Source organism: Empidonax traillii, unplaced genomic scaffold, assembly GCF_003031625.1.
Source record: "Empidonax traillii isolate 1590-97213 ecotype Southwest subspecies unplaced genomic scaffold, ASM303162v1 scaffold357:size1057043, whole genome shotgun sequence".
NCBI classification, from domain to species: domain Eukaryota; kingdom Metazoa; phylum Chordata; class Aves; order Passeriformes; family Tyrannidae; genus Empidonax; species Empidonax traillii.
Genome location: NW_020955550.1, coordinates 388,552 through 400,866, shown reverse-complemented (window position 1 = coordinate 400,866; position 12,315 = coordinate 388,552).

Here is a 12,315-nt window from a genome sequence, read left to right as displayed (position 1 = left end):
AACCCCATCAGTGGACTTCTGCTCCCTCTGCTGGATCTGCAAAACCAGGGATTAATAGACCCAAAACTTGTTTCCTTGGGAGGCAAGAGCTCAGCTTGCTCTGGTTTCACCAGGAGAAGGGCTCTGCCCCAGCACTGCCTCCAGAGCGGGAATGACATCACTGCTAAGACTGACTTGCAAATAAGTAGCAAATAAACAGCTGGAATACTTGGAAATAAAAACACTTTCAAACAAAACCCCCTAAACCCATGGGGGAACATCAGTTACAAAAAAAGAAGTGGCTTAAGAAGTTATAATTTTTGCCAGTGCTGTCTGAAAAGAGGTGCAACCACAAGGCACTGACAACACTCACTGAAGTTCTCAGCGTTTCTTTCCATCTTTCCTGGTTGTTTCCTCCCAGCACTTGCAACGATGGCTCATTGCCACCTGTGATGGCAGGGGAAGAACCCACCCTTACAATGGACAATAAAGCCTGGCTGCTGCATTCCAAGTGCCAAACAAGTAAACACTGCGCTCCACTAAAACCTCTGCTCATGTGACTTTTCCTGTCGTCCCCACTCGAGATGCTTTTAGTGCCCGACTACTTGGAAACCACAAGTGTTGAACTGTTTAGTGACTCTGATCCTCCCATCAGTAAACTGATCCGGTGATAAAACGGAAAGGGCTTCTGCTATTTGCATTTTTACTTCACTTTAGTCACAGATCACAAAATAAATTAGTAAATTGAGCTACGAGACTTCCAATTTGCAGCCACCACCAAACCTTCTAAATAATTGTCTGTGCTCAAATACACAAATCCCCTCAAATGGAGTCATTTCTTTGTCAACTGAATCAACAGTAACAAAAATTCCATCCCCACCCAAATGCTTCCACATCACGAATGCTGTAAAGGTATCAGATAAAATCCAAGTGCAACGTTTCTCCTTGATAAACTCCAGAGAATCACAAATTTCCAGCGAACTGAAACGTTAAAATCACCCACAGTGTTCCTTCTGGCTTGTCCAACACTGTTCCTCCAGTTCCATAGGAGAGAGCTGAGAGCTGTTTCCCTGCTCGGAATGCTGCCGTGGCCCAGGTGCCTGGATCACAATCAGCAGCAGCACTGGCAGCCTCTGAAAAGCAGCCAAACTCATGCAGGCTGAACAAACCTCCCACCGCTCAGGTGGCTCCCCCCAGGTCAGGCCCTGGCAGGGGAAGCTCCTGTCACACTATTTACCCTGCTGCTGGGGCCACTTCCACGCGTGGCACCCCAGTGACCCCCCCCCAAAGCGTGGGGGCTTGGCACAGTAAACGGCAGCTCTGTGTTTGACAGAAATGATTTGGTTAGATCCGTGCAGGGCAACAGTTCCAGCCCAGCACAACTGGGGTTGGGTCAGAACTGGGTCACTCAGATGCTTCAGCTGTTATTGAGGTGGCCCTGAATTGCTTCTTCCTGTGGAATTTTAGCATGAGCAGTCAAACCTTTTTTTTGACAAGCTCAGAAGTGAATCAACACACAGCCCAGGCAGGTTCTGTGATGTCTTAGTTGGAACTTACCACGTGTCAGGACAAATGTTACACTTTCCCTTGACCTATATTAAAAACACTTAAGTGTTTAAAATATGATTCCTTTCATTCATATGCTAATGCGTGTAAACAGTGCTCCAGTCAACACATTACAAAAGCCTAAATAGATTTCACCAGGACTTTACATCTTCTTAGTAAATTAGGTAGAACAGTCAGTAAATGGATGCACGGAGGGCATTGTAAAGTTGCCACTCAGCTGTGCAATAATAAAGGGACTACACAGCCCTCAACAAAACAAAACAGATAAATGTGCCATGGGAGTTTAACAAAAAATTAAAAATAAAAAAAAATATCACAGGAACTGCGTATTCCACTGGGGCCAGAAATCCTTTGGTGGGGAGATCTTTTCCCCACGTATCAGAGAAATATTAGAGATGAAGAAGTGTGAGGTTTCGGTTTGCAAGGCTTTGTTTCTGTGTGATGTGCCCGTTGCCGCTGCTGGAGGGGTGCAGGCACAGGCTGGATCCATCCCTGCCTGATGAAAATCTCCCTTCTCCACTCGGATATTTCCCAACAATAGTGGTCAGCTAAACGCTGCTAATCCTTTTAGCACGCACTAATAATTATGCATTAGCACAAATAATATTAAAGGGTTTTTCCCAATAATTACATATATAATGGATGTGTCTTTAAAAAGTTGTTTACAGCTAATTAACCAATGAATAATTGGTTTCTCTTCCTGAAGCAGGAGAAAGCTCGTCTTGGAGTCACAGCTAAAAACGCTTTCTCTCTCCCTTCTTAAAAACAGTTTTACAGATGTTGTTAGCAATTAAAACTGTTAAAATGCTATTAAGCTAAAATTTCTTTATTAAAGGGATTACTCAACCCAGCTGAATTGTCTTTTAAAGGAGTGGATCATCTCAAATGATTTCCAGTTTGGATGATCAGTGAATGGTCTGAACACACCGAGCCCTCGCTCTGAGCAGTTCAGATCCTTCACCACCACGGCACAGGCTGCTTGTTGCTGTATGACTGGTTTAATTGTGGGCTGCAATAAAGGTCATAATTAATATCCCAACACAGACACTAACAAACAATTTTAAATTGCCAGCATAATCAAATGATGCAAACATCTCTGAGCTACAAAAGTTCATTGCCGCAACTGACAATTTCTTAATTGTATTCAGTCATTCATGGAAATTTTATTAACATCGAACTGATGTATCCTGCCCTTACTCTGTCACAACACCAGGGATCTAATTTCATTATTTTCCACAAGATTTGCTTGACTACTGCCATGATTCTAATATTGCTTTAGTCCAGATGTTTATGCTATTTAAATTAGGAAGAAAAGGCTTTTGGGTAAACACAATTAAAGAAGTTTTTTTTTTCTTTTTTTTTCCCCCTTTCCAAATTTAGTTTAACAATCCTCTTTTAATTAATGAATATAGCTGCAAAGTAGATGGGTTTTTCCCCCTCATTTTTTATGCTCATTCCCCACTGTGTGCAACACACATCGAGTGTACGGCTCCAGCTATTTCTAAATATAACAACCTTTTAATTTTTCACTTACATTTGAGTGCTCATTAAAGTGAAAGATAGCAGGGCATGACAACTGCACTTTTCCTCCTTTTACTCTTAAATCAACCCCCGATATGTTCCGAGCACAACAGTTTAAATCTTCCTCCCTCCTGCCACGGTGCTGCCCCCCTGAAGTGGATCTACGACTGAAGGATAACCCACGTTTCTCCTGTATTCAGTGCTCAGAATTAATGTACAGCACAACACCTCCGTGTGACAGCAGAGGAATCTGTGGAGCTGGAACACTGAAATCCAAGGAATTTTGCTTTTTGATACGACTTGAATGCATTCATTTTCTTCTCCTGTTGGACAGGAGCACTTCCTTCATAGCAAAGCTCTTTCCTAGGAAACAGTGCTCTGATGTCTAAAGTCGGATTCCCCTCCTTCTATCTGCCTTAAAAAAAAAAAGCCGGTTTCCTCTAAGAACATGAAATTCTGCACGGAAGAGCTAATAAACACAAGCAGAGATTTTTATAAGGCACACTGTTATTTCAGCAAGGTCAAAATGGGCCCAAATAGCGTGTCCAGGATTCTTCCAGCATGTTAACTCTGGGCTAGATGATTCCTAAGTGCAGAACTTGAAAACTTCAGGGTGCAAAACACCAGTCTTTCAAAAAACTCTCTCGGGCCAGTATTTTTTAAGGGATCTGAACTAGATTTTTCGAAGCAGCATTTTGTCAACATTTGTAAAAAGCCTGAATAATGTGTGTGATTTCAGCCGACTGAAGATTCACACCGAGCTGTGCCAGACAGGCATCAGATGCACTGAAAACTTACTGCTGTAATTAGTTAGCAACTGCTTTTGTAATTCACCAGCCCAGAGATATTTATAAATACCCTCAGTATTTGCCGCCCCTGTGAAATGCTGCTTTTATTCCACGTGCAGAAGAGGTCACTGCCACCTTCTCCCTCTGCAAATGCCTCTGGGTGAAGGGAAGGCACACCCCGAGCGAGCCACGCCGTTATTCTTTCTGTGTGCCTTACAAATTCGACTCTCATTCCACATCCCCCCAAAAAACCTTCCCGTGCAGGAGCACTTGGGAAGCCCCCAAAGTGAGGTCTGGTGGTTGTCAGGCTGGTTTGTTTTGCTGGATTGCAGGCAGGGAGCTCTCGGAGCTCCCCGGGCAGGGCTGATGCTGCCCATGCAAATGCTGCTCCACACCAGCCTCGGCCTTCTGCTTTTCACTCTTGTTTCCTTTGGTAATAAAATCCAGGCAGCAAAAGTTTTACACATGCAGAACACACTGAAAAACTTTTCTTTAAAAACAAAACAAAAATAAAGTGCGTTTTGGCAGTGTTCACGTTAACGGGGCAGAACACGCCCACTGGAAAATGGTCAGAGCAGCTCAGGTGTATTTTCATGTCTATTTTCTGTTAAACAGTTCAACCATCGGTGCTCCACCTTTCAGTGTTGCTCTGGTTCCATCATGTGCCGATGCAGAGACGCGTGTTTGGCAATCTCCCCCAGTATTCCGTGTCAATTTTGCAAAAACTAAAAATATTGTTGAAAAAATATTATCCCAAGAACATACGTAAAATTATAAATATTCAGCACATCAAGCTTTTGATATACTTTAGTGCACATGAACTGAGTAGCTGTCAAAATTACAACAGGCAACTCAAGTAATTATGCAGATTTATGCAAAACATTAACAAGAAGAATTAAATGCACAAATGAGGTGGCTACACTTGAATTGTTAAGATTATGAATAATTACCATGAATCTTTTTGCTCTTAATATAACTTGTTTTTGATAAACAAAGCCTTAATTATCAGAATACTTTTGAGAATTTTGGTGACCTTCATTAATCTTACAAAACAAGTCTCTTGTGTTCTGCATTGTAAAAGGCACATGCTTGGAATAAGTACACAAACCATGGGAAAAGCATATGTTAATGGCTACTACAAACCAGTGAGTGATACCTCAGGTTGGAAGTAGAAGGCATTCTGCACACGTAGGTGAAATATTATTGAGTATTTGAAAGTACTCTGGGCTGAATAATACCTGACAAAGGCTGGGGGAAGGCTGCTGCGTGAGAAATTATTTCACTTTGCAAAATAACGGCTTATTCTAAGCGTGGAAGTGAAACATCAGCCCGCTAATTTCTCATCTCTGCCATCCAGGAGGCGCCATCAATCACCCCCAAAAGCGGCAGAGAACCCCCAACCATCCCTTTCCCCAGCCCAGCTCTCCTCTCCTCTCCTCGAGGCTCGGCTTTGCGGGCAGCGTGGCTGCCACAACGCTCCCAGCCAGCTGCCAGGAGAGCTTCGCTGCTGATTCCAGCCCTGCCCTCTCCCTTCCCGGCAAGGGTGGGAGCCCTCGGCGTGTCCCCTGCTCCTTGGCGGCGCTGTCACCGCCGTGACAACCCGCGGGGCACCAGTGGCGGGGCCCTCCCCGCACCGGCCCCGTCCCTCGCCCGGGCCCCGCACACCCTGCCTGGGGACCGGGAGCGAGGAGGAACTTCGGAAGCGTCGAGTCTTTAATGCCAGCCACTCTCCTGCTTTCCTCCAGAGAGCAAGCTGTCACATCGATGGCGGCTTTGTCAGGAAATCTCTCCCAGGGACTCGAGTTTGTTTTGACAAATGTCAAATAGCTTTGATGCATAAAAATTAACTTCGGGAGGTCATAATTAGACAAAAGCCAAACTTGCATTTTGCTCTATGTCCTTGCCTAACAAACCATCTGGACAGCTGAAGGTCTGGACAGTGAGAGCCTCTGCTCGGAATTAATGCAGCTCCCAAAGTCCTGGTGTCCACGAGGAAGCTCATGGGCTTGGCTGCACTTCCAAAAGGCTTTGCCTGGTACGTCTCTCTGTAAGCAGCCAAGCCCAGAGTCTCCATCAACACCCATTCCTGACTCCCTCCCAGCTCCAGTGGGAAGGAATTGCTCCCACAGGGAGACCACCAGAGGCACACACCTACACCACCTAGCAGGGAAGCACCGGCTCTTCTTCCTTCCCCTCCAATCCCTGCTCCTTGGGCAGGGAGCACAGAGCAGGCAGGCTCTAGTATAAGCCTTTCTTCCCAGGAGCTCCAGCTCTCCTCAAGCAGGTGCCTGTGGTTTGCTTCATTGTCCCCTCCCCGTGCCAGGCAGTGCTGCAGCTCCCTGCTCAGCCCCTCTGAGAGTTCAGTCAGGAAATACTGAACTAGAAATACATCCACCTACTTGGGGGGCAGGTGGAAGAAGAGATTTTGAGCTGAAACCAGAGGGGCAGGAAGAAACCCATCACAAACTCAGACTTCACAAAGATCCCACCCTAGCAGGCCCAGGGACAAAGGTGTGCTCACAGTCTGGCCACAGAGCAAACATCATGTGAGTCTGCAGCATTTGCTTCCCAACCCATTCCCTCTGCTGTCCATGTTCCTCTCCCTTGGAGAGGGCACTCTTGTAGCTGTGAGAGTGGATCAGTTTTTAGATCCATTCAGTTCTGGGTTCTTTTTCCAAAACCACTGATCAGAATATCAATTACCAGCCCTTTTTTCTCCCGGCAAAGCTGATATTCAACAAGTGGGTATTGCACAAGGCCTACCAATTATTTAACAACAGCCCCTGAGAAGCAACACACAGGGAACACTTTCCATTCACAAACATCACTTCTGCCTGTCCAGCAAGATCACAGGTGCCTGTTCTGCTCATGTCCCCACACGGCAACTCTGGGCTCCCAAAAGTCTCTGCCAGTTCCTAAGAACACAGCAGACATTTCACTCCTCTCACTCCATGGGGTAAATACTTCAGGTAGCATAGTGAGGAACTCTGGAACTAATATCAGCTGAACTGAAATAAATAAGCAAATAATAAATAAGCAAATAAACATAAATAAATAAGCAGAGGGATTTTTTTTTGCCATGCATTTTGTTTGCTTTCTGAGCTTGAAAGCTTTGGTCATTCAGGACCACGTTAATCAACACTAACCTTCCTCACAGAGGAAAGTGCTGATGTCCAGGGCTGTCAGCAGTGAACTCCAGCTGGAATCAGCAGGGCCAGGTTTACTGCCTGTGTCACTTAAAGAATCCCAGCTCGGGAGAGGAAGATGAGAGAGAGAGAGAGAGAGGCAGAGATCAAACCCAGATGAAAATTATGAAATGGGTGGATTTACTATTCTATGAAAGCAAAAGCAGGTAGATCAAAATCCAGGCCTTACAATCCAAGAACAGCTACTTTGGTGGCATCAAGTTACTTCTCAGGAGCTGCTCAAAGCAAACACACACTGCTGGCCTCAGACCTCATCTGCAAGTTTCCTATAGAGCTCCGATTTTTACAGGCGTGTAAAAATAAAAAATATTGGAAAAGAGGAGCCTTCCCATGAAAATTCTGACAGGATCTTAATGGTAGCAGCACTACTGGGAGCTGCTATAATAATAATAATATTCTTCCCGCTACTTGTGCCTATTTCCCTTCAATCCTGTACTTGCAGCAGTCATTTCCCAGATAATGAGCCTGTTGTGGAGAAGGGCTAATTTTGAAAATCAGAATGGGGTTACCACCAGCAGACATTGTTTTCTTAATAAATGATCGTTTTATTTTGAATAAATGTGAAGTTATACCCTGTCAAGACGTTCTTGCTTTACATGAAATTTCCCAGCACCCAAAAGGTTAGTGGAAGGTTTCTCTTGACACAGACAGCACTGACACTTTTTTTCCTCGTTCCTTGTGTAAAAGTATGAGAAGAAGAAGAAGTTTACTAAAGAGATGATGTTTATGTAGAGACACAAGAAATTACCTTTTTTTCCCACTGGAGTTTGCGCGTGGTGGCCACAAACCACCACCCAGCATTTCAGGGAAACAAACCCTCACCTAGGTGATGACACGTGAGAATGATCAACCTGCAGGAATTCCAGAGTAAGGCAAACAGCCCCCACCAGCAGGAGAGGAAAGGAAGAAGCTTTTCCCTGGGATTGGTTGGGATGGTTTCCTCAGGGATACAGCACCGCGGGGAGCGCTCGGCATGGATTTCAAACCACCAAGTTTAGCATGAGCTGGAGAGATCCAGAACTGCAGCAGCAGCTGCAGAACGAGCTTTGAAATCGTTTGCTGTTGGCACCTGGCTCTGTCATTAGGAACAAAAAACCCACAGCAAACTAGAAAAGGGAAAAAAAAAAAAAAAAAGAAATAATGACAGATTCCTTCCAAAAAAAAAAACCCCATCAACCAAAAGCAAAAACCAAACCAAAAAAAAAATCCCACTGAGAAAGCAACTGTTTGACTCAGTCTCATCTCTTATGATTTCTAGACAACTTCATCTTCCTCAAACTGAGCCTTTTCCTGAACAACAGGTTTTGATCCCAGAGAGTTTGTAGATGTCTGCTGTGGACAGACCAGGTCTTCTTTAGGCCTAAAGGGTAAGGGAAGTCCTGAGATGCCACCACACCTGCCAGTTGCACATGAAGGTTCTTCAAACCCCCCAAGAACCCTGTCAGATACTGGGGAAGACGGAAAAAAAAGTGTCCCCCATCGTCAAGCCTTTCCAAAAATACAGATTTATTAAGTTCGGAGAAAACCAAAATGTCAAGAGCATCTTAGGCTTAAAGTTCCCTTTGAAGCCCTTCATCCAATCCTAAAGCCCCAACAAGTGGACTAAATGCTCTCCCTTTGGCAGATGCATAATTGAGGTTTGCTCTGAAATGAAGGTAAAAATAAACAAACCTTATTAGAGGGAGTTCACTCCCAGAGAGCTTTTACAGCTGAACGTTTATCAGTGCATGGAAGATGTTACATAAAGTGCTTTTTAATCAAAACCCTCTTGATCACCAGCCACAATTTTTCAACCCCCTGAGCTCTTCTCTCCGGATCTCTGCGGTTACACTTTCAACTTCAGCCCTTTTGAGCATCAGTCTTCTGGTCTTGGTGCGAGTCAGAACAGGGACAGGCACTTCACAGAGATTCATGACAGGCTCTGCTCCCACTCCAGACACAGAAACACACGAGACCAACTGAAAAACTGAGGCACTTCGGGTCAAAGCAGACCAATTTCACTGCTCTAAAGACATTAACAATGAAAATACTCTACGCAGTTCCACTTTGAAAACGTTTGTGGTTCTGTTTAACAGACACAGAACTCGTGCACATTTATTTTTCCCCCTGATTCTTCCTGGGTGAACACACCCCACGGGCCTTCCCACAGCAATACACGAACTGTTTGCTAATCTGGTCCTACATTTTAGGTTGGGGAACACAGAAATCCCGCTTTTCTGACATTCAAAAAGAGATTAAAATATAAAGTGTTGGTTTTCCAAACCAGGGACAGCGATGACTGAAATACCTAATGCCATTAATTACCCCCAGCAGTCAGGGTTTAGCACTGGAGTGCCAGCCAAACAAACACGAGGGTCGTCTGACTCTCACTCTTTTGCACCTCTAACCTTCAGCTGAGGCTGAGCAGTCATTTCAGAAAGCTATTTCTTCCTAATGAATTCCAGTGAGTTAAAATAATTCATTCACTGCTAAATGTTTCTAGGAATTCTCTTTAAAACTTGCTAGTTCTTTCCAGCGCGAGTTTATGCAGTTTCAGCTTCCATTCCTTTGACTCTCGCTACACTTTTGTCTTTTCTATGGATTCACCACATCAAATAAAGCACTAAAACTCAATATAATGATTCTGTATCAGAATGCCATCAGATCTGTATCAAAATGTCATCACATGCAGATAATGCTGCAACACATTGAGGCTCTGTGGGCTCAGCAAGAGTTTTCAAGAGGAAAAAAATCCTGCAAGTGGAACAAGTTTGATGAGAAACAAAAAGATTTCCATACCCTGGGACTCACCCCCATTTCAGTGTCTTCTGTACAGGGGGAATATCCAGTGCAGATATTTTTTTTATATGAAAAATAAGAATGCTGCTCTAAAACTTGCAACCTGCGCTCTGTGACTGGTTGTGTCCTGACTGGGTTGGGGAACTACTTGAAACGTAGGAAAACGTGCAATTAAGAGCTTAAAGGGTATGATCTGTTGGGAAACATGCCTGTTAAATCCATGGGGCTTGTTTTGCCCATAAGGTGAAAGAGGAGACACCAAGAGCCAGAGCTTTATCCTGGTACAAGCGGCAAACACAGGTCCCCCCTCCCAGACCCAAGCACAGTTGGTGGGCTTGGTCAGGAGGAATCAGTGAATGGTCTGGATTGGGGTGGGGGTGCACTTTAAAATCTCTCCCTAAGAACCAGTCTGGGGACTCAGAACCCTCCCATCCTTTCCATGGGAAGCTGACACCTCCCTGAGAGGCAGGAGGGGGGTGTGAAACTCTCACTGCACCAGGGGGGTGTTGGCCACGCTGAGCAAGAGAGGGAGGAAAGTTCTGGTGTTTATTCAGCCACGAAGATCCAACGGCTTCTGCTTGAGAGAGAACTTTTTTTTCCCCCCCTGCGATGGCTTTCTCCCACACTTCTGGATCCGTGGATCCACACCATCTAAGGAGACAATTCCCACTACCATAAATACTCCATAGGAGGAAACTGATGTAAGCCTGAGTTTGAAAGTTCTAAGTGGCTGTGAGAAAACACGCCCTAGAGAACTTAGAAATAGGACAGAACCTTAAAACACATCATTTTACTTAATACTTTTTTTTTTTTAAGGCATAAAACGCATCCCATGTAAATGTAAAGAACTCACAGTGACAGTGTACAATCCCTCAGTCCTTCAGTCGCTTTGTTTTCAAATTTAACAGTTAATTTTTTCCATCAGTCATTCGAGCAGATGATAAGTGGGAAGGGATTTTAGTCATAAAAACTATCATTTGTAAAGGCCTCATTTAAATATGCCTTAATTAGCATTCTCATAACTGAGTTATCAGGTTTCCATTAAACTCTGAAATTCTCACTTCTGTTCCCACTGGACAGATGTCCACATTGCAAAAATAAAAACTGCACAAAATCTTACAACACTAGAGTTGGCAGTAGCTGGAAAACAGTCTGGGAAGAGAGAATGAAGGGGCAGAGCCAATCTTTCCCCCCCTTGTTTCCTGCACCGAATCCAACCATTGAGACAGTGTGAGAAAGTCGGCACTATTGGTAAATACATCGCTTCTGGAGCGAGCAGGAGACAGGACTCCTGTCCCTTTGGCAAGCCAGCCTGATGCCTGCAATTTGTGCTGTGTTCAAGGAGAGGAAATCAACAGCAACTCTAAAAACTTGCAGAGTTTCTCCAACTTTTTTTCCCCTCCAGATTCTATCACATTTAACAAGTGAGGATGTCATTCCTGGGCAGTCTTGGAATGATCTAGATCTGGCACAACTTACGAAGTTGCTCCTTCCCAAGACAGAAAAGTACCGAACTTTCTTCCCTCGCTAGAACTAAAGTGTTGCAAAAAAAAAAAAAAAAAAATCCAAACCCACAAAATCCAAACCCTTTCTAGTCCCAAATTCTAAAGGAATAACGGGCACTCAAGCTAAAAGCAAAAGCCTAAATACATACAACACTTAACAATTACATAAACAACCTTTTACCCCTTTAGAGCTACAGTACAGAGGATAATCAGCTACAATCATTGCTTTTGAAAATGCAAGATTTCTGCTGCACAAAATACTTAAGAAAATAAAGAATTTTCTCTGCTCAACAAAGGAAAAAATATCAGAGTAAATCAGGCCATTGCAGCATTACTTGCAGCAATCATGATAAGTCAATTTTGGCTTAAGCCATGATTGTTATAAACACTCACATAACATATTATTTCCCAGATGGCACCTCACTGAAGCAAATACATCCAACTCTGGTCTCGTTGTTATCAAATAAGGGTGAACTTGTCACTGGGATAACCTCCAGCAGTTAAACAAACCCTCCTCTGGAAGATGGTCCCTACGGGTTGTGTTCCTGGAGATCCCTGACTCCAGGGCCAAAGTTGGGGCACAAATACCTTGGTGTCCCTGTGGAGTTGAATCCTTCCCCCCAGGAGGAAGGCAGGGCAAGAAAAGGCAGCAGTTGGTTTGTGTTTGACTCCCAGCTGTGGCGTTGGGGCCCCAGTGAAGGGAGCAGAGGTTGAAATGAAAACGCAGCGTTGCCTTCAGCCACGGCCCAGGAGGGAAGGGGGGAGTGCAAAGACACCACGGACTGAATTAATTATGCACACTGAGGCACAGATAGACATATTTATGGGATGGCTACAGCACAGTCAACTCTGCCTGGCTGCAAAAAACTTGGCTGCTAATGCTGACTCCGCCAGTGATTTGCTCTGTGACCCGAGGCAATTCACTGAAGCCAAAATCTCCCACCTTAGGCACCTTATTCATATTTAAACCCT